Here is a 19,565-nt window from a genome sequence, read left to right on the forward strand (position 1 = left end):
AGGTAGAGCAAATTTCAAATGTAGATGAGAGGCTCAAAAAACAGACCATAAGGTGAACATTGCCTGTGTTTAAATTCCACGCTTATCTGAATTTCAGAAAGAACTTTACTAGAAGGTAAAGTTCATATGAGGTGCCAGCTTCCCCTACAGTTAGTTACGTAGCACCATGTGACTGAGTCCAAATCATTAAAATGTGGGTGGAAATGATAAGAAAATACTACACAACCAAAAACTTCTTGACAACCGGAGCTAGAATGGGATACCTAGGGGCATCTAGGTGACAGCTCCCATATAAGAACTGTGGCTTCAGTGGACAAATTTACTGGTAGACATTTATTATTTAGCCAGTAAACTTTTTTTTTTTGGCTTTTTAGGGCCACACCTGTGGCATATGGAGGTTCCCAGGCTAGGGGTCCAATTGGAACTGTAGCTGATGACCTACACCACAGCCACAGCAACACAGGATCTGAGCTACATCTGTGACCTCCTCCGCAGCTTGAGGCAACACCAGATGCTTAACCCATTGAGCAAAGCCAGGAATCAAACTTGCATCAGCATGAAGACTATGTTGGGTTCTTAACCCACTGAGCCACAATGGGAATTCCTGATACCTGAATATTTTAATCTCCAAGAGTCCAAATCATAAACTTATTATAATTATTGACAGGATTAGCTACATAATTTGGGGACCTTTGCAAAGGGAAAATGTGTAGCCCCATTCAAAAAGCAGGAAAATATTGCCACTAATGGTAATTTTCCCCTTTTTTGTAGTTTCTCTCTTGCTCTGTCATGGTGTTTTAATGCATTTAATTAATTTAATTTAACGTTCATTTAATTTAATTTTGCTATTTACTGTGTGCTCCCTCAGGTACAGGGATGCTCTTGGGGAAATCTTGATCCTCACAGGCAGGTAGGGCCCCACTCTAAGACTTGCTGTACAGCACAGTGCCAGTTGAGTTGAGCTCTGGCTGGGGACAGGTAAGTCCTCTGAGGCATTGCAGCCTCCACACCACCTTGCACTTGGCACCTGGGTCAGGTGTGGACAAGAGGCTTGCCACCCTAGTTGCCTTCTGAACGCACCGTGGAGCTGTGGTCCAGGGCAGGACCAAGCCCCTCCTGGAGATACTGTGGGCACTTGCATCCACCCTTAACCCTTCCATGCCATGCCTAGGCCCTGGCCTGTCAGTCTTCCTCACCCCACCACGTAAACTACTTGCCACCCAAGGCACGAGGGGTGGAGAGGGGCAGCCAGGAACCCAGGGAAGCAAGGAGGTGCAGAAGTGGCTGGAAGTGGGACTACACCTGAGTTGAGATTCCGAGTGCCGGGCCAAGTTTCATTGTCCCATCAGACTTCACCCACAAAAGCCAAATCCAAAGGTAAAATGATAAAGAATTTCAAGATGGTGACCACAGAACAAGTGTAGGGCATCCTCTGAGAGGGGCCCTGATTATGGAGCATCTATTACTTGCTCAGCACCAGGGATGCAGTTATGATCAAAATAGACCAAGACTCTATGCTGATGGAGTTTACATTCTAATAAAGTCCTTACTGAAATGCAGATAAGCATGGGAGGGGTCACACTTCCATGAGCAGTTTAATTACAGGGAAGGGTTAGCAAATAGTCATTTTTAAGCCTATCAAAGAGATCTGGACTTTGCACAGGCCTGGCTTTGGATACTGCTCTTCCATTTTTAATAGCCTGTGACATTGGGCAATTTACTTAACACAGTCTAAGCCTATTTCCTCATCCATAAAATGGGGATGATAATGATACCCATTTCTATAGGCAAAGAGTCTAATGGGCACATCCTCATGTTCCCTATTACCATTTTTTTAAATTAAGGTATAGTTAGTTGGTGTACAATATTTGATACGTTACCAGTGTACAGCAGAATGGTTCATAATTTTCAAAGGTTACACTCCATTTATTGTTATTATAAAATATTGGCTACATTCCCTGGTTGAATGATATATCTTTCTAGCTAATTTATATTATACACAGTAGTTTGTACCTCTTAATCCCTATCCCTAAATGCCCCTTCCAGAGTTCCCGACATGGCACAGTGGAAACGAATCCAACTAGGAACCATGAGGTTGTGGGCTCCATCCCTGGCTTCACTCAGTGGGTTAATGATCCGGCGTTGCCATGAGCTGTGGTGTAGGTTGCAGATATGGCTTGGATCTGATGCTGCTCTGGCTGTGGCATAGGCCAGCAGTTCGACCCCTCGCCTGGGAACCTCCATATGCCACGAGTGTGGTGCTAAAAAGCCAAAAAACAAAAAACAAAAACAAAAACAAAAAAACCCCACTAAATGCCCCTTCCACCTTCTGCTCTCCATTGGTAATCAATAGTTTATTCTCTACATCTGTGAGTCTGTTTCTTTCTAGTTACATTCATAGCTTGTTTTAATTTTTAGATTCCACATATGAGTGATATCAAAGTGTTTGTCTTTGACTTATTTCACTAAGCATAATACCCTCAAAGTCTATACATGTTGTTGCGAATAGAAAAATTTTATTCTTTTTAATGGCTGAATAGTATTCCACTTCTTTATTCATTCATCTGTTGGCAGACACTTAGGTTGCTTCCATAGCTTGGCAATTGTAAATAATGCTGCTCTGAACATTTGGGTGCATATATCTTTTCAAATTCATATTTTTTCTTTTTTTCAGATGTATACTCAGGAGTAGAATTGCTGGTTAATATGGTAGTTATATTTTTAGTTTTTTTTTCTGGAACTTCCATACTGTTTTCCACAGGATCTACACCAATTTACATTCTCACCAACAGTTCTACTAGGGTTCCCTTTTCTCCATATCCTCACCCACATTTATTATTTGTGTTCCTGTTAATGACAGTCATTCTGACAGGTTTGAGGTGATACCTCCCTGTGGTTTTAATCTGCATTTCCCTGATGATTAACACTACTGAGCACTTTTTTCATGTGCTTCTTAGTCATCTGTATGCCTTCTTTGGAAAAATATCTATTCAGGTCTTCTGCCCATTTTTTAAAAGCTATTTTTACTACTACTATTTTTAGTAGTAGTATTGACAGTACTAACTGCCATTAGATTTAGCTTAAATGAACAGAAATAAAATGCATGGCATTGGAGAAGTGACCCTGAGGAAAAGAAGAAGAGTATTCTGGTGAAGGAAGCATTTTATCTCATTGCAGCTAACTGACCCAAATTTAGGTTATTTTTACTTATTTAATGCCAGGTGAATGAGATTGTTTCTTTCTTTTTTTTTTTCTTCACTAAATTGACTGAATGATTTAGTGCTGTATAAAAAAGGAATCTAATAAATAGCTTCCTTCTATTTTTGTTAAAAAAAAAACTTGGGTTTTTAAAGTCAAGTGAAGCAAAGTTTATTTCTGATTTCTAGAGGCAAGAAAATGATCACGTGTCATGGATTTCTCACTAAACTATGAGTGATGAAGTTTGGTGTTCGTGTTCACCTCTGCTACCACCTGCTACATGCATTCTCTTTCCTCTCTGGAGAATTGCAGTAGTAACACTTGTCACAGTGCCTACAGAGATATTTTGAGGATTAGGTCAAATACTTGAAATACGAGCAGTTTAATGAAAGGCATTTACTTAAAGAGGTGAAAAAGAATTGCAAGGGGACTGGTTTCTGATTTTAAAAAGAATCCAGGAATTGTTTGAAACATAGTTGGATTTCTACACATCTTGATTGTGACCTTCCAGAAAAGCATTCATAAGTCTGGAATTTCCTAGTGCTTTGCCAGGAATTAATGTTGAATCACCAGAAAATCAATATGACACACAGTATACCTTTATCTAGATGATAATTCAACATATACACTGACACACACACACACACACACACACACACACACACATTCACTTACGCACTCACAGTCACCTTTCACTGTTCATGGAGATGCAGTTCAGGAGAAGAGGGAGTGTCCTAACCAGAGGGGGAAAGGATTCATTTTGCAAGTTGTTCTAAAGAGTCATTTCCAGCTGAAATATACCTTTATTGCTGATGAAACACAGTTTTAGTTTTTCTACCTTCCCTGAGAAATAGATTGTGTTTTCTTTCAGATTTATTTTATCTTAGATTTTATAACTTGTCATACAATTCCCTCAAGTTCTGCCTAGAACTCATTAATATGAACTGCACCCAATCTAAATCATCTACATTTTCCCCTCCATCTCCATTCCTCCCTCCTACTCCGTGTACGTGTTTGTGTGCATGTGCACATGCATGTTTTCAGCAATTTTCCTTCAGCATCAGTTTTTGTTTTTGTTTTGGCTGCACTGTGGCATGTGGAAGTTCCTGGGACAGGGATTGAACCTGTGCCACAACACCGACCCCAGCTGCTGCAGTGACAATGCTGGACTCTGGACTCTTAACCTGCTGTGCCACAGGAGAACTCCCTAGCATCAGTCTTTTTTAGAGACTCAACCATAGGCTTTTCCTAAGAGCCCAGGTGAAGTCTCTACAAACCAGGTCAGGAATCACTCCATACTATGTCTGAGGATTTCTTTTTGTTTTTTTCTTTTTTTTTTTTTTTTTTTTTTTTTTTGTCTTTTCTAGGGCTGTACCCATGGCATATGGAGGTTCCCAGGCTAGGGATCCAATTGGAGCTGCAGCCACCGGCCTATGCCAGAGCCACAGCAACACGGGCTCCAAGCCAAGTCTGCAACCTGCACCACAGCTCACAGTAACACCAGATCCTCAACCCACTGAGCGAGGCCAGAGATCGAACCTGCAACCTCATAGTTCTTAGTCGGATTCTTTAACCACTGAGCCACAACGGGAACTCCATGTCTGAGGATTTCTTTTTTATTTTATTTTTTTTTATTTTTTTATTTTATTTTTTTTTTAATTTAATTTTTTTTTTTGGTCTTTTTTTTTTTTTTTGTCTTTTGTCTCTCTTTTTTGTTGTTGTTGTTGCCATTTCTTGGGCCGCTCCCACGGCATATGGAGGTTCCCAGGCTAGGGGCTGAATCGGAGCTGTAGCCACCGGCCTACACCAGAGCCACAGCAACGTGGGATCCGAGCCGCGTCTGCAACCTACACCACAGCTCACGGCAATGCCGGATCGTTAACCCACTGAGCAAGGGCAGGGACCGAACCCGCAACCTCATGGTTCCTAGTCGGATTCGTTAACCACTGCGCCACGCATGTCTGAGGATTTCTTCTCCTTCCCTGAGCCTGCATATTTTCATACTGACAGAAGTCCTTTCTGTGCCTGGCTGAAAGTCCAAGATATTTAGACTATCTTATAAAATCCTCTTTGTCTCTGGTTAGTATACTTCCTGAAAAGAGATCACAGGGTTAAAAACTCAAAAGTATTGGAGACGAGGAGAGAAAGAGAAGGGAGCCTGGGAAAAGTTGATAGAAAACTTTTGGCTTTTCATCTGGACTGAGTTACTTAATCACTGTACCTTCACCAGATCCTCAAGAGACTCCAAGAGAATTCCTCGACTCTCTCTCAGGAAACAGATTGCTCCGAGTGAAATCCTCCTTGGAAACTAAAGTGCACAGAGAGCAAGAGAAAAAAGAATGTTTCAGGCTCTCAGTGATTTCCAATGATTTATTCTCTCTCCAGAATATGAGAGCTTCTTCAGGCTTAGAGTTTATTTTTGTTTAAAATGAAACTCCATTGATTGTCTGGAATTCAGCATCCTAGACTCTTCCCAATTTTGGATTCCTTTAGAAAATAAATAGGTAGTAATTGTCAGGTACCACGATGAAATTTTCCTATTTCTTCATGGGAAAGTGAGGAAGTGATTCAGTATCTCCTAATTTAAATTACTCCCGGTTTTAAACAAGGCTTGTGAAACCCACCGCTATTTGTCATAAAGGTTCAGGGTGCCAGGAGGAAGCTGGCCACATTTTGTTGTGTCTGTTTGGGACCAGATACAATACATGTGGCCTGCCTCCCATTTGAACAGAAATATCTGTGTTCTCTCTCTCTCTCTCTCTGTGTGTGTGTGTGTGTGTGTGTGTGTGTGTGCCTTATACCAACACCAATATTGCTGTCTACTTGAAGGCCATTATGGAGCTCCTTCAGTGCTAACTACTCCTCAAGGGAGGAAAGTGGGAGGGTGGGAGGTGAGTGGGAAAAGATATGGCTGGGGAGAGAGGCTAACGTGTATTTTGAGACCTACCGTGTGCCAGCACTGTCGTCGGCATAAAGAAGAGGCTGAAGGTTTTGTTTGATCCTGAGGTTGGGCTAAGTTATTTAACCTCTCAAAGCCCCAATTTCCTCCTCTATAAAGTGAGAAGACCTATGTGATAATACCTAACACTTTTGAGTGCTTTTTGTGTCAGGCACTGTTCTAAGTGCCTACGTGTGCACAAAAGCCTATGAAGTAGTGCCAGGGATAAAAGAAGAGAATTTTATGTAAAGAGCTCAGCAAGTAAGTGTTCAGAAATAGTTAACTGTCATCATTATAACGATATATCTTATTATTCTACATCTAATAGATATAACATAGCTTACTTAATTTTCTCAAAGCCCCTACAAAGTTGGTATCATCCTCTCTATTTTTTTCTGTGTGTGTGTCTTTTTAGGGCTGCACCCTCAGCATATGGAGGTTTCCAGGCTAGGGGTCAAATTGGAGCTACAGCTGCCAGCCTATGCCACAGCCACAGCAACGCCAAATCCAAGCTGCATCTGTGACCTACACCACAGCTCATGGCAACACTGATCCTTAACCCACTGAGCAAGGCCAGGGATCGAACCTGCATCCTCATGGACACTAGTCAGATTCATTTCCGCTGAGCCACGCAGGGAACTCCATCATCTCTATTTTTTTAATCACAAGGAAACTACATGAGGTAGGGAACTTGCACGTATTCGCTTAGCTGCTAAGACATAGAGTAGGAAAATTTATTCAGATTCATTCTGACTCTAAACTTGTTCTCTTCTCATTATGTTGCAAAAAAAAAATTCACCAATTCATTATACGGAAACGCTGTCTTCTGCCCTGTGGCTGCAGGGTTTCTTATTGCTGTGATCCTGCTCTTGGTCTGGATTTGGTCCCAACAGCTTTGTTGAGAAGAGGGATCTGCATTGCAGAACAAATATGCCTGAGGGGACATGTGAGGATATGCCCACAGATGGGTTTAGTTGTTGGCATTATTGTGCATCCATCCCCAACTCCCTACCTGGGAGAGCTCCTGATACTACCACCACCATCACCTTGCCCTGATTAACCCTTGCTTATTTTGCAAGGCTTGGTTCAAACTTCATGTTCTTAGGAAGGGCTTACCTGAACCTTGACTTTCTATTCTTTTAGTCATTTTTTCAGCAAACATTTAATGAGGGCCAACCAAGTGTCAGGTACTCCTCTAGAAGCTAGTATACTATATATATATATATTTTTTTGTCTTTTTTTGGTCTTTTCTGGGGTTGCACCCACGGCATATGGAGGTTCCCAGGCTAGGGGTCGAATCGGAGTTGTAGCCGCCGGCCTACGCCAGAGCCACAGCAACATGGAATCCAAGCCAAGTCTGCAAACTGCACCACAGCTCATGGCAACACTGGATCCCTAACCCACTGAGCAAGGCCAGGGATCAAACCCGCAACCTCATGGTTCCTAGTCAGATTCATTAACCACTGAGCCATGATGGGAACTCCAAAGCTAGTGTACTATATTGAAAATTCTCTATGGTGGTGCTTTCATTCTTGTTTAGGAATGGTTCCCCACAGCCTCCTGAAATTCTCATTTATAACACTGCGTGTGCTTGTTGCCATTTACTTGCAGGAATTTGAACTAAGGTCATTCTTTCGCACTAATTTCTGAATCCAAAAAAAGGCATAGACCACATGAGATTTTTTTCTATTAGCTTGGAGCTTTGCACTCAGCAGGTGCTCAATAAATGAATGAATAGCAGTGAGACACATTACACCATCTTTCTTCCACGGAGCCCCAGCATCGGGCATTCTCAGTATTGACTCCCAGGAGTTCCTTTAGAGCTGTGCTCAGGCATCCAGCCTGGAAGCAAGATGTAAAAAGTCCATAATGTAAAAGCGAAGGGCTCCACATGGTGACCTACCTCTTTAAAGGTTCCTGCCATGTGGAAGTGGAGGCAGAGGAATTTTTACACAGTGTTACTGCAAACAGAGATTGGTGCAACCACTCTGGTAAGCAGTCTTGCAGAATTTAGTCAGAGCAAGTATATACACATCCAGTGTTCCAACAGTATAGCTCCTGGATATATATCCCAGGGATATTCTCACCTAGGTCCACGAGAGGACATTTGCAATAGTGCTGACTGCAGTATTACTTCTGTCTGCCTATCACTGGGAAAGCAGTGGGTAAAATGTTCTGGGGGCACATGATTGGACAGGAGGTGGCAGTTAGGAATAACGGATTAGATACACATAGAGCAATATGGAATCATGCAACATATAGCCGTGCTAATGTTTAGTGGAAAAGGTAAAAACAGAATGAGATGCTTAACACACATTTATGTAATTTAAAAATCCATGAATACAAAATACTACGCATTTTTGCTAAAAAAAAAAAAAAAGGCAAAAAAAACCCATGGGAATTCCTGCTGTGGCTCAGCTAGTTAAGAACCCAATATCCATGAGGATGCAGGTTTGATCCCTGGCCTCACTCAATGGTGCTGCTGCAAGCTGCGGCATAGGTCGCTGTGGTGGAGGCCGGCAGCTGCAGCTCTGATTTGATCCCGAGCCTGGGAACTTCCATTTGCTGCTGCAAGTGCAGCCCTAAAAAGAAAAAAAAAATGTTAAGGAAAAAAATACCTGCAAATAAAAATATCCACACTAAACACCTCAAAATGATTGTTTATGGTGAAAGAAGCATGAGAGTGGTGGTGGGAATAAATGAAAATTAATTTATGTAATAATCATTTAATAATGTAATTTATTATGTTAATTTATAAGCAAAATAAGGGAGAGACCTTGCATGGACTATTGATGACCTTGAACAGAATGTTCAAAAGTAAACAAACTCAGAGTGTTTTCCAGAGCATTTGCCCTGTCTGTGTACCACTTGCCAGACCTGCCTGTCATGTTCATTGCTGATGTCACCTGTAGGTCACATGGCTTGCAGAGGTGCTTTGGATATCTTAAATGTGTTTCTTCTTCTGCAATGGTGGTCCTTGCTCAGTTGCCCATGGTAATTGCTTGAGTACTCTGAGTTCCCAGTGTCTGCTCCTGTCTAGCTGACAGGAGAATTTGGCAAAACAAGGAATGTCACTGTGGTTGGCTCAGCTGGTTCTGCTCTAGAAAATCACTGTGAATGATCCAACTCTGTCGTGCCAAGAATGCTGAAGCTTAGCCTGTGGCATGTGGGCCCCGTCATGGCCTCTCAGTTATGTAGAAAAGTCGACATAACTCCTGCATTTAGTTTGTAGCTTGATGCCATGTTAGTGCAGCTGCAGTCTTGGGTCACAGTTGTATCTGCATGTTTCTCTGAGCATGGCCAGGCGTCCAGTGCTCCCTGGGCCACCTCTAGCACTGTAGCTCCCCATCATTGACCTTGTCATCTTGCCACAGCTCCTGAGTCACTATTTCTAGAACTTTGACTCTTCAGGCAACAGAGATACCACAGCACAATGATATGGTGTTGGGTCCTTACTCTGTTGCCACTGGCAGCCATGCTTCTCACATGGGGGTGCTTCTCACATGGGGGTTGGTAGAGGCCAGACTCTCCATTGTAACAGCCACTGGGTTGAGATGCCCTGAGGAGCATCTCAAGGAGAATATATTTGGGGAGCTATAAGCCCAGAGACTCGGGTTATAGTCTAGAAAAGCCAGAATGGAGGGACAGCGGAGACTGGATAGAGTGGAGTATGCCATTGTATGGAACCAGTCCAGCATGGGACAGACAGAAAACCTTGTACAAGAGGGTTAGGAGGGCCATATGATTCAAGGCACACATTCCCAAAAGGCCTCAAATATCGATTTTGGATATTGTGATTTCTGATACTATCTCCAAAGGAGTATATAGTCAGGCCTAGAGAATCTCTGACAGGATGGGAGATTTGGAAGAACTTTATCATACCACCTTCAACTTGGGGCCTATTATTTATAGGACTATAGTCTGCGGTATACTACAAATGAAATACGTTGTTTGTGTGTGCATGCCTTAAAAAAGAGCCTAAAAAAGTGAGGCTGAATATCTCAAACTCTGAGAAGACTGGTAGAGAACCAACTAGCAGATGTCATAAAAAAGCTGGATCAGAATGAGCTTGTAACTAGAAGGTTAAAACGAAAGAGGACAACCAGAGAGCACCAGTTAGTTCTTGGAGAATTTTTACTTAGGTAAATCTTCTCCTAAAAAAATAATACAAGCTCGTTCCTGAAAATTCATAAAGTACAGAGCATTATAAAGCTTAGAGTTAAGCTGAGAAGTAATTGCTGGAAAAATAGTGCTATTCAGACTTTTCTCTGTCTGTGTGCGCATGCACACACACATTCGCACGCACGCACGCACACAAACACGCGCACACACCCTACATAGAATCAGAGGACACGTGGTTTTTTCTCCACGTAGCAACATCTAAACATTTATATTTTCATGTCTATAAATATGTATCTATATAATTCTAATTAGTGGCTTTAAGGCTTCATTGTATAGATATGTCATAATTATTTAACCAAATTCCTATTGATTGTGTTTGGGTCATTTCAAATTTATCAGTACCATAAACTCTCTAGCAATCAACATCCTGTTTGTTCATCCTAACACAGTTATCCAACTATTAGCTTAGGATACATTTCTAGGCGTGAGACTTCTAAGTCAAAGACTTCTACTAAAGAAGGCATTTCTACTTGTTGCCAAATTTTCCCCTAGGAAAGATGCATCGGTTTACACTCCCAGCAAAAGTACAGGTGTGTGCCTATTTCCCCAAATGCTCAGCAACATCGTATGTCATCCATCTTCCTTTTTTTTTTTTTTTTTTTTTTTTGTCTTTTTAGGGCTGCACCTGTGGCACATGGAAGTTCCTAGGCTAGGGGTCAAATTGAGAGCTGCAGCTGCCCGCCTATGCCATAGCCACAGCTACACCAGATCGGAGCCATGTCTGTGACCTATACCACAGCTCATGGCAACACCGGATCCTCAGTGAGTTACACTGAGCAGGGCCAGGGAGTGAACCCAAGCTCTCATGGATCCTAGTTGGGTTCCTTACCATTGAGCCACGACGGGAACTCCTGATCTGTCTTCTTGATCATTTCCATCTGACATCTGGTTCTTCTTTTGAAGCCTGGATTCCATCACCAGTAGCTTGACCTTTTTCAAGGTTAGACAGAAATGGCATTTTATTATCTGAAGATCTGGCTTCCCAGGGAGACAAATCAGTTTTCTCCATAAACCACTGAAAATTTATCCTGCTCTTCAAGATTGAACTAAACTTTCCTTTAGCTGTGTGCCTGGATTTCTGAGTTTTACTGGCAAGAACAGATTGGTCTTATTTCAAAGCTGAGTAAAATTAATGGCCAAGTGAAAGATCATCTGTGGTCAGTGCTGACCTCAACTGGAAAATAATTATCAGGACACCACTCAACTGCACCCAGGTCACCATCCCTCTGATTTATCTTAGAACTCAAGCTAAACAAGTGTTTATGTTCTACATAAAAATCTATCTTTTATTCAGTCATACTATTTGTTTTAGGCATTTAAACCATTTTTTGGTTAGTGACGAAACAGCTCACTTAGATCTAAGAATATTAACATTTTAAATTTGCTTCATCAGAATTTTTTTTTCTTTTTGCTTTTTAGGGCTGCACCCATGGCATATGGAGGTTCCCAGGCTAGGGGTTGAATTGGAGCTACAGCTGCCAGCCTACCCACAGCCACAGCAACATCAGATCCGAGTCGCATCTGCAACCTACACCACAGCTCATGGCAACGCCAGATCCTTAACCCACTGAGCAAGGCCAGGAATAGAACCTGAAACCTCTTGGTTCCTAGTCGGATTCATTTCCACTGCACCACAATGGGAACTCCAGAATTTTTTTCACTAAAGTAGTGGTAAGATAATTATAGAAATTATGACATTTAATCTCCTAGGAATAATTTCACCTTATAATTTATATTTTTCCTATTTCTAAATATTACTTCCATAAATACACAAATACACCCCTAATAATTATTTTTTCCTGCCAAGAGTCACTGTCCTCTCAAAAATTAGTTTTCTGTACCTTATTGTTTGAAATAGCGAGAAATAGCTCCTAGCCTTGTTCCACCAGCTCTGTTCACCTTCTGTCATCAAGGGCAAAGTCCAGCCAGGGACACGGATCCTCATGTGATCCAGATGACTCTTTTTAGCTTAATTTTTTTTGAAATATATTGCAAGTGCTACTCAACCTACTTCCATATTTTATGGAGTTTTTGAAAAAGATAAACTTGCAAGTGATTTTGCCCATCTTATTGATCCTCCAGAGTAAATTTTCTGGATGATGTCTACAGCCTGTATATGGGGAGAAAAGAAGGAAAGAGGGACTGGATGAAAGCAACCAGCTGAAGAAGGATAAACATATGAGTTGGTGGCAAATGAGCAAGATTATTTCCTGCACATAAGACCCAGGATTTCTTTCTTTTTTTATATAATGATTTTAATTTTTTCCATTATAGCTGACTTACAGTGTTCCATCAGTTTTCTACTGCACAGCAAGGTGACCCAGTCACACATACATGTATACTTTCTTAAGACCCAGGATTTCAAACTAGGGTAGCATCGGCTAAAAGTACAAGTTTCAAATTAAAAAAAAAATGAGATTAAACCTCAGCCAGCTCTCCTGTGTTCCCCTGTGTGACTTTGGTCATGGTATTTTTCTTCCCTAAACCTCAGTAATAGTGGTATGGGTTTTTTTTTTTTTGGATCATTTTAAGGATTTCATGAGTGAATGTATATATCTCTCTTAGGATAGCACTTGTTACATACGCTATTCAATAATGAGAGCTAGTCCTTGAGATATGGTGATCATTTTTTCCTTCTTCAAAATCATTCAATATTTTATACTTCAAGGCAAAATATAGCCCTCAAGCTATATATACTTATATTTGGTATAGTTGGTGAGTTAAGAATGGACTTTATACTTATAAACAATTGCAAAGAGATCGAAAGAATAGTAATATTTTGTGCCACATGGAAGTGATATGAAATTCAAATTTCAGTATCCATAAATGAATTCTGTTTAGACACAGCCACATTCAACATTTATGTATAGTCTTTGATTGGTTTTGTGCTAGAAAGGCAGTACTGACTATCTGACTCTTTACAAAGTTTGTCAACCCCTGCTTTAGGGAGCTGTTGAGCATGGACCATGTGAGGACTTTCATCCTTGCTCAGGACCAAGAAGGACACTGCTTTCTATCCCCTCTCACAAGTTTTGTCTTGATTTTGCTAAGGGAACCATTTGGTCAAAGCGGTTCCTTGCAATCCAGAAGGATCATCCTTAGCAATGGTGTGCTCGTAAATGTATAATGACCAGCTTCACGGAGGAAAAGAAGACCTGATGTGTACACCTGGCTAATTTCTATGGTTTCAATACTTACACTATGGCTGATTTCAAGCCACAAATGTGTCACCAACTGGCTTGCAAAATTCTTAAGACTTTAATAAGTCATTGATTCCTGTGAGCCGTGCCAACCAACACCTGCAAGCCATTGCCCTTGACTTCCTCTGAAAGCCTCACTACTGCCCTCAGCCTGGAGCTCCAGGGGCCATGTCTTACTGCACACAAGGACCATGACTGTTATTGATTCACCAAGAAGGGGACTTGTCCTGTTAGGGGCTTATCTCAGAATACATCATCAGAAATACTGACCACCTATGAGAAATTTAGCACTGAGGAAAGCTGACACTCATGTGAGGAGAGAAAGTGCTGTGAGCAAGGAAGTTGTTGAATAATATGGTAAGAGATTTGGTACATTTGGTCTTTTTTTTACTTTTTAGTTTTCTAGGGCTGCACCTGTGGCATATGGAAGTTCCCAGGCTAGGGGTGGAATTGGAGCTGCAGCTGCTGGCCTACACCACAGCCACAGCATTGTGGGATCTGAGCTGTGTCTGCAACCTACACCGCAGCTCAGGGCAACACCAGATCCTTTACACACTGAGTGAGGCCAAGGATCGAACTTGCATCCTTGTGGATACTAATTGGGTTCGTTACTGCAGAGCCACAACAGGAACTCCCTGGTACATTTAGTCTTTGATTGGAGTATCTCAGGGATGCCAGAGGGCCATAGATTCATCCTTGTTTTCCTGATGCCGGCCCTTTTCTGAGCATGGTTGAAGCAGTGAGCCACATAGATCTCTCAGGAAAGAGCTTCCAGTCAGAGACTAGCAAGTGCAAAGGTCTTGGGGTGATTGCCTTTTTTTTTTTTTTTTTTTTTTTTTTTGGTGTTTTTAGAGCTGCACCCACAGCATATGAAGGTTCCTAGGCTAGGGGTAAAATTGGAGCTACAGCAGACAGTCTAGGCCACAGCCACAGCCACTTGTGATCTGAGCCACATCTGTGACCTACACAGCAGCGCTGGACCCCAACCCACTGAACAAGGCCAGGGATCGAACCTGCATCCTCCTGGATACTAGTCGGATTCATTTCTTCTGAGAACTCTGGTGATTGCCTCTTAATTGACTTCTGTTATTCGTATAGGCCCTGACTCATAAGCTCTGCTTTAACTTTTGAAAAATATTGGGTTGATTGTTTACACATCGATTAGCCTGTGAGCTCCAAGAGGCTAGAATTCTCTCTCTCTTTTTTTTTTTTTTTGGCATCTTCAGTGCCCAGCCTAATAGTAGCCACATGGTAAATGTGCAATAAACGCATCATACAACACATGATCAATCTTCCTCCCTCCCCATGCCTCCTTTCGGTGTTCTTCCAGCAATTCGTTGAGACCTTCTGAGAGAGAATCTCATCTTCATGAAACAAGCACTTCCACACTGCCCCACTAAGTCCCTTTCTTTTCCTTATGCAGCCCACACCTTCCCCTTTCCAATATTTTTGCATGTTGGGGCTGAATTTCTTCTTTATACATCCCAGGAAAAAAAATCTGAAGTTGAGACAGAGAAGCATAGCAAGGGTTTTAAAACAAGCGCTGCCAGCAGAGCACACAGAGGTCTAGAAGAGGCTAAGAGTCTACTGAAATTTTCCATTTTCAGATCAAGTCAGGGGGGGTGGAGGTTGGGAAGGAGATGGATTGCAGTTTCCCTTGTTTGACCAGTGTGTGAGAATTAAAGAAAATCAACCCTGGCCAACTGTCTGAAGAGCTTTCCTTCAGTTTTCTTTCTTCTTCAAATCCACTGCCAATCAGTTTCCCAGTCGTCTCTCTCTCTTGCTTCCTTGCTCCTTCCTCCTTCCCTATGTCCCATCAATTCACCATTTGTGTGTATGTGTGTTTGTGTGTGTGGTCCAGGACTTTATATGGAGACAGGTGATCTTAAATCTGCATGATGTGGCGGCTGTTCCAGGCTGTCCCGGACTGTTTCCCAACGATTGGGGCTGTGCAGGGCCAGCTATAGCAAGAACTTATTTGGGGCAGGAAATCCATTGACTCATGAGGTGTTATTTTTGCATTCCTTGTTTTTCTGATTATAACCATACTCCAGAAACATACTTGGACTGAAGCTTAAGTGTGACGCATAAAAGCCCACAGAGCGTTCTGAACACAGGCTAATTTTAGTTCAGACCACCGGTCATGCTAATAGGCGAGTACATTTTCCACTTTAGGTTCATACTCTTTCTCAGTTTGAATGGAAAACAAACTTCAAATTCGTCTGCGGTTTGTGTGCTAGGTTATTTTGCTCAGGAAATGGGAAAGCTTTGCCAGGTGAGGGAGGTAAGCACTTGATTAAAACAGGCAGACTGAACCAAACAGATCTATTTTGTTGGGGCCAATTTCCAATTGTTGGCTTCCTCAGGGGCCCTCAAATAAGGATCCAGGCAGGGTAGGAAATGCTTTCTTTTGTCCTCACCTTTCCTAATTGTTTGTGTGTGTGTGTATTTAATATTGGTTGGTATAGAAGAAGGGATAAAGAATGAATAGATCCATTCAAGGGTGACCTAATATTCACCATAGTTTAATGTAAATACAGTTGTCCATGGTTATCCACAGGGGATTGGTTCTAGAACCCTCCATGGATATCAAAACGCTTGTGTTCTCAAATCCTTTCTCAAAAATGGTGTACCAGTATTTCCATATGTGCATATCCTCACATATACTTTAAATAATCTCTAAACTACTTATAATACTTAATATAATGTAAGTACTCTGGAAATAATTGTAAATACAATGTAAAGGCTATGTAGATAGTTACCTACACAGAAAATTAGATTTGCTTTTTGAATTTCCCGAAATTTTTAAAAAGATAGTTTTGACCCACAGTTGATTGAGTCCACAGATGTGGTACCCGCAGATACAGAGAGCTAACTATACTATATGACATCAATTCTAAGGCACACACATTTGTTCCACATTTTAATATTTCTAATGTTAGAATGAGCCTCAGAATATATGATACACCATAGTTTAATTGGGGGGTGATTTTTAGTTTTCTTAGCGATACACAGAATTAATGGTGTGTTGGACAATCAATGATGTCTTAGAGTCAGTGACATATGGTATCTGCTTTGGACACTTTATCTGGAGCTGTAAAGGCAGAGCACACCTGTCAAAGACTTCAAAGGTCTGAAGGTCAAGGTATTGCTCCATGAAAGCCCATCTGTGCCACCTCCAGTATTGCTGTCTAAATGTGCTGTTGTGTCACTATGGATTCTACAGCTCCCAGTTATTGGGTTCTTACTGCAGCCGGGCCATATTCTAAGCACTTTACACACCCTGCCTCACAATCCCGTGATGTAGGAGGGTTCCTCTTTCAGTCAGGATCTAGGCAGGGGACAGAAACAATACTAGACATTTAAACAGAGGAAAGGATTAGAAAGAATTGCTAATGAGGTATAAAATTGATAACTAGTACTAAAAGGGTAAAAAGAGCCCTCTAAGGTATTAAAGAGGCAGTGACTATAGGAAGCAGCGACCACCCTGGGGCTAGGGAAACCTAAGGAAGAGGCTGAAGTTATTAAAACTTAGAAAGATACAGGGCAGGAGCTCCAGATCTGAACTGCAGGCTTCTGCTCCTGCTGGAGTCTCTGCGGGACAGGGGGCGGGCGGGGACGGGGAGGTGGCAGGGAAGCTGGCTCTGCAGGTGTTAGGAAAACTGCAAACTGGGTTTAGCTGCTGTTCCAGAAAAGAACTGATGCTGCTGTGATGAAGAAGTTCTGGCAGAAAGAGTGCTCAGGAACAGAAAGCAGGTAGGAGGAACAAACTCCTTCTTCCTTCTCAGCCAGCTGGCCAAGCCAAAATGCTGTCTCAGAGTTGCAGCCCCAGTGACACAAAGCAGAGCATGGAAGGGTGGTTTGGAGACAGGAAAAAAAAAATAGTGAAATATCTGGAACCTAGTTTAGTTTTGACATATTAAGATATGGAGACACGGAAATATTAAAAACAGTGAAATCATGCAAATCTGAAGATACAGAGTCAAGAGGTGAACGCAGGACCACCTGTGCTTAATGATTACACAGACTTGGCTCCTATCTTCTGCCTTCTGTGTGTTTCTTTGTCTCACTTTTGCATTTATTCCATCAACAACTATTTCTTGAGTGCCGACTCTATGTCAGGCGCTGAGCTTGGCTCTGGGGAAAACAGCAGTACACAGACACAGTATGTGTCCTTAGGGCACTGCAATCCAACTCTATTTCTGTGGAGAGTATTTTGTTTTCCTGTGGCTTTCTCTCTCTCAGACTTTCTCTTTCATCAGCATGTCTAGTCTGCAGGTGTATTGTCCTTCCTTCTTCAATTATTTAATGTCTGCTCTTCTCTGCCTTGCTGTCTAAATCTCTTTATATCTTTTTTATCTGTCCCGGTGCCTTTCTCTTCTTGTGTTACCTTCTTTTTCCTTCCTCATATTTCTCTTCATATCTACGACCAAAATGTAGTCCCAAATATAGGTTCTGTTTTTGTTTTCTCTTTCCACAAGTTTCGGAAGCTTTGTTCTTAATATTTATTAAGTGAATGAGAGTTTATGATTCCCTATCTTAAAACCCAGATGAATAAATCTAATTGAGTAGGCTCTTGCAGTGCTCTGCAGTGCACAGATCTCTGGCAAAGGAGAGAGGGTGGATTTTCTGGGAAAGATGAAGCAGGATTCCTCAGAGTTGGGGGCCAACACTTAGAAAACTGGGCCCAACCCAAAGAGCTTGTCAACCCCCCAGTTTCCCTGGTGGGGTTCTGAGAGCTGGGGGGAGGCATGAACTAGCTGTCAGGAGTGGCTGGACTGGGGGCAGCATCGCCTCATGCTTGAAAGCTGGAAGCCTTGGGTGCCAGAGACAGAGAGTTCCAGGTAAGGCCATTGGCCCAAGGAATTAGGAGCTGGGTGGACAGCTGTTTCTGAGCTCTGAGAACTTGGGCATGGCTAAAGACTTTGTGGTGTGCTGTGCTGGAGATGCAGGCAGGGGCTCCCACTGAGCCCCTGTGAAACTGGATGAACTGCTCCACAGCCCTGGGCCACGGGTTGGTGCTTCTGTGTCCTTTACCCCAACTCCCAGGCATTGACTTCCTGTGCAGGTGCAGACTGCCAAAGGCCACTTGGACCCAGGATGCCACCCTTCAGGAGGTCAGGAGGCTGGGAGCTAGCAGGGTAGGAAGTGGCCCGAGGTGTAGGAAAGGCCTGTTGTCTGATCTGCCTAGACTGGGTGTGCACGGGAGGAAGGGAAGGAGTCATTCATCTCATCTCTCCCGCCCCTTCTCAGGGAAGGTGCAAAGGTGCCTGAGGGAGGCCATGTTTCATTTTGTTTCTGACAAAACGTGGTTGAAGGCCACAAAAGCAATTCATTTCTGGTGGGATCTTTCTGGAATGGAGAAATACAGAATGTTCTCATTCATCTGCTTTAAAATTAAAAGCAGGAACCATGTGAGTGTTCAGTAAAAACAACAAGTAATAAAAAGCACATATAGTCATTCCCCATTTATTAAACTTTGGGCAGGGATGACATTGTCCAAAAGAAAAAAAAAAAAAAAAAAAAACCACCATAAAATGTTCCATAGCATTTTTCTTTTAACTTTTAAAAACATTATGTATTTCACTGCCTCCTGAACCAGAATACAATCTAATCATCTTTTGGTGAATCAGCATTGTCCTTATACACATCAGTTACAGTAAATATCTCTAGACTCATACTTTTCCTAATTTTCTTTCTCTCATCTCTGTTAGGATTTTACTTATTGCTGCTATGAATGTTCTTTCTAGAAGCAAACTGCATCTCCTCTTTTTTGGTAGTTTCAATTTTTTGTTCTTACTATAGACGTGAAACTAGATGCGCCTATTAGAATTCTATCTAAAATAAAGGGGTGAGCAGGGTGGCCCCTGGAGTCCTCAGAATCTGATTTTTAGAGACACACATAAGTGCACATGGATGTGCTTTTTTAAAAAAAGAAATTTAGATTAATTCAGTAAATATTTATGGGCCTCTTTCTGAATATCAGACACTAGGTTAGATACTAGGAGTCAAAGGAAATAATCTCAGTATCTTTCTTTCTTCTTTTT

At 42.0% G+C, this 19,565-nt stretch overlaps 1 long non-coding RNA gene across 46 annotated transcripts in view; it reads right to left on the minus strand.

Moving 5' to 3' along the window:
* Positions 1-19,565, minus strand: part of LOC102168027 (uncharacterized) — a 204,251-nt gene that overhangs the window by 27,781 nt on the left and 156,905 nt on the right. For 34 of the 46 annotated variants that reach the window (XR_014803622.1, XR_014803626.1, XR_014803620.1 and 31 more), the window contains 2 exons: positions 11,148-11,248; positions 5,420-5,506 (listed from right to left, as the gene is read on the minus strand). This is a non-coding gene — a long non-coding RNA (uncharacterized LOC102168027). Of the gene's footprint in view, positions 1-2,718; positions 4,800-5,153; positions 5,507-11,147; positions 11,249-12,159; positions 12,429-19,565 lie in introns of those variants that run through there. The other 12 variants (XR_014803609.1, XR_014803630.1, XR_014803613.1 and 9 more) reach the window with 4 other exon arrangements.

The sequence above is a fragment of the Sus scrofa genome, chromosome 5 (genome assembly GCF_054392235.1).
Source record: "Sus scrofa isolate SSC_HxYL_T2T_F1_AM1 chromosome 5, Sscrofa_HxYL_maternal_Yorkshire_Landrace_v2.0, whole genome shotgun sequence".
NCBI classification, from domain to species: domain Eukaryota; kingdom Metazoa; phylum Chordata; class Mammalia; order Artiodactyla; family Suidae; genus Sus; species Sus scrofa.